The sequence below is a fragment of the Numida meleagris genome, chromosome 3, assembly GCF_002078875.1.
Source record: "Numida meleagris isolate 19003 breed g44 Domestic line chromosome 3, NumMel1.0, whole genome shotgun sequence".
NCBI classification, from domain to species: domain Eukaryota; kingdom Metazoa; phylum Chordata; class Aves; order Galliformes; family Numididae; genus Numida; species Numida meleagris.
Window position 1 is genome coordinate 71,615,220 of NC_034411.1, and position 3,711 is coordinate 71,618,930.

General features: G+C 38.7%; 1 long non-coding RNA gene across 1 annotated transcript; it reads left to right on the forward strand.

The window, feature by feature from the left end:
* LOC110397106 lies at window positions 1,004-3,498 on the forward strand. Its single transcript, XR_002437544.1, has 3 exons — window positions 1,004-1,256; window positions 2,801-2,910; window positions 3,101-3,498. It is a non-coding gene; the product is annotated as an uncharacterized LOC110397106 (long non-coding RNA).

Genomic DNA, 3,711 nt, shown 5'->3' on the forward strand with positions numbered 1-3,711 from the left:
AAAGACTACCGGAAAGGGTAAAAGAAACAACCAGATTTCTAGAAGTATCATAAGTTATGAAGTCTGCTTTGCCATGAGAACATCGTATTTCTGGTGAGATGCGTTTGTTGTACACCCAGTGAGTTAAATGTTGTGTTTCCAGTGTATATGATGTCTCACAGGAGATGTGGGGCTTTTTTGTGTCATCCAACCCTTCTCAAAGCTTCAGCCATCAGAGGAGCCTGAAGATGAGTCAGGTACAGAAGGGTACAACCTGTGCAAGTTTTAACTCATTGAGATATGAAAGATAAGGCAAACAAATTCTGTGTTCTAGATGGAGGGTTTTCTCCCTTGGGCACAGATGCAAAGAATCCTCCCCCCTAAATTTGTAAACTGCACAAAGATGTATTTCCATAAATGGGATGCGTGTACTTGCAAAAAAATGTTGCTAATGAAAAATACAAATATTCTGAAGAGCACAAAAAAACCAAGAAGTAACTGAACAGGGCTATCAATAATGGCAAAAGGTTAATTAGCTATGAAATTGAGAATAAAAATGTCTATAGAATTTGAAATGGAACATACAGTAAAGCAGCATCTTATCAAGAAAAGGAAAGTCTTGGACCCACTCAGAAGGATTTTGGTGCAGACATAATTCAGGAGAAAATGAATTCATTTAAGGCACTTCCTTAATCATAAGATTCTGTCTTACAGGAGAAATGAGACCTACAAAAATAATTAGGGGCATAGAGTGAATTCATTTACAAGGCGAAAGATAACTAGTTATCTTTGGTAGGTGATGATTAAGAGTGGAGAGGGGTGAATAATAAGAATTTACAAATATTACAGGCATAAATATACAAAAAGCAGATTATGAATATGCAGTGAAGTATTTTTAAATCCAAGGACCAATGTTTGGGCTGTAGGTGACTTATTTGCTAAGGGAAAAAAATACATAAAATAAAGCCTTTCCTCTGCTTAAATCTATCCCTGACATGATGTAACTTTGTTATCTAAAGGCTACTTAGGATTCTGCTTGAAATGAATTTACTCCTGTTTTGGGAGAGTGTCTTCATTACAAAGCCCTAAGCCTGGACCTGTGCTGCTTCTCATTGTCTCAGCAAGGCAGCAGTGGAGCACCCTGCCCCTTCCAAATGCTGTTGTACTGGTGTGGAAAAGGCAGGGAGCCTTGCACAATCGCTGTGCACTTGCACTTCTACTAGGCGCAAAGAAGTTTTCCCTTAGGAGCATCAGGATCTTATCTGTGATAAGCACAGGTAAGTAGTGAAACAGAAAGTGGTTTTATGGACTCAGATTTCTGCAAAAATTGCACATGTATGGAAGCCAATGGAAAAGTCTTTGCAGAAACAGGTTTTCATTAATTGCATTTACATGTAGAGTAGTGGGTATGAAATTCCAGACAGATGGAAAAAATGTATTAAGTTTCTCTCTCATATAATCCTAAAGTGTCAGCGTAACAGGAGTTCTGTGCTCCTCAGTGACACTCAGACCAGCATGAGGATTTACTGAAAGCATCTCTACTTAAGGATTGATCCATCTGCTGCAGTGGGCAATATAAGCACGACAAAGAGGCACTGCAAGCCAGCGTCCTCCTTACCTGTCTCACCACCAAACAAGAAGTGTCCAACCTAGCAAGCTCTAACCCATTGTGTTGTGTAATCACAGCTGACTCCTTGTGTAGACAGGATGTTTCACAATAGCTACAGGCTGTATCACTGGTGTGAGCATCCAGAAGACACACTAAGAAAACAATAAAATGATAATAAACAACACTAGCAGGTAGTTTGGATGCTGCCAGCAACATCTGTGAGTGAATTAACTTGTTCTTTTAGAGCAGGCTGGAAAGCATTCCCTGTAGCAGAAATAAAAGCAGCTTTTTGAGCTGCATCATCTCTGACAAAATCTACTGTGTACACCCATATTAATCCTGGTGACGTGAAACACTCCTGTCAGAAGTGTTGCACATCAGTTTTACTTAAAAGGGGGAGAGCAACTAACTCATTTACTGAAAGTGGGAGAGGTTTGTGGCGTTCCCTTCTGCTGCACAAGAACAAAAGTCCAATGCGTTAGCTCTCCTCAGATATTATTTCACTGTGAAAGGTTTCTGAAACTTAGAGTTTCTTAGAAAATGGGTTTGATGATAATTAAATACTTCCAAATAGGAATAAGCTAATCTCCTCTAAGAAATATAGCAGTACATTTAATTTCCCAGTCCTCGGGTTCCTTTCCAGACCATAACATGCATGATCCTTTTAAGCACAAGTCTCCACTGATTTGGGCTTTACTGTCTTTAATCAAGCAAATCCACCTCTGCATCAATTAAGACCTGAAGAATTAGCACTGAATGTCATAAAAAAATGTGTATTTTAATTACATCTACAATGCATAAATTGATTACATAAGGCAATCTGTTCCCCCAGTCCTCAGCCCTTCTCCTGTGTCCTCCATCCTGCCATTTAAGTAATGCAGTTTGGAGAAGGGAAGGTCAGGATTTTGATACCAGTGTCAGTGAGCTCCTCTATAGTATGACACAGGGCCTCTTTTCATTCACAATTTTAAAAGTAAGAATAGATTTTTTCATTTCTTCTTCACTTTATTTAGCTCTTCACAGTGATCCCTACCTGTTTGAATTATCTGTATCATCAATTACCAAAGATTTTTAAAGAGACGGTGGAAAAATGCAGGCATCCTTTACTGCTGCTGGTGTTCTAAGAACAGATTTTCTGGAATTTCCCTTAAAATGTCAGAGCGTGCATTTCATTGTTGTTTTTCTTTTAAATTTTGTTTTAATATTTCTAAGAATGCTCGAATTCATGGAATGGGGAGAGTCTTCTGTCCTACCTATGTATTAATGCCTACATCTGCTGGCCACATGGGTTGAAGTGAAGCTATTTCACGCTTCTTTTTCAGGTAAGAGGTTATGGTTTTCAGACTCTCTTACCAGATATAATCCTAATACCAATCGTATGAGCTGGCTTTCCCCTGCAAAGGTGAGTATGCAGAGATGATTTAAAATAGTGTATCTGCCCTGGCTTGGAAATAGCTGGTCGATTTACTTTACACCAACTGCAGGTTTTCTGAAGAGCTGCTTCTCTTTTAGTTTCAGGGAGACCAGATGCTCAGTAACAGAGGGGAAGAAGAAAAGGTTCTTACCATTTCACTCTCAATTTTATCAGCGTATTAATGCTTGTACTGTTGAAGGCTTCTCTTTCAGCCCTTTGCTGTCAATGTGTTTAAAACCCAGCATCTAGTGGTACAAGCCAATTAAATCCCAAATTCACTTGTCAGAGCATTCCCTCTATGTGTCTGCCATGTTTTGGAGCCAAGTTCTTCAGTTTCTTGGTTTTAGTCCAAGAGGAAACATTAACAATAAATAACTATGAAGATCAGTGTGCTGGGAATTAAAACAGTATCTATTAAAAGCACTCCATTAAAATGATCTTGAAATACATTATGTGAAAATTAAATAAAAGCTGTAATATTAAAACTCCAAAGAAATAAATGGAATGACTCCTGCAAAAAACTGTAAATGAGGTGCCCGGTGTTTTTCAACTGTTCGGATATTTTTGGCAGCTTACACAGTAAGCCAGTGCTGTAAATCAGAGAATTCCAAACAACTTTCAATTGCCTTTAAGCGTATTTTGGCCTCAGCTCTCAGTGTGGACAAATGTCACAGAGGAGAAGAAATCTGGCTCAAAACTAGTGAAGTAT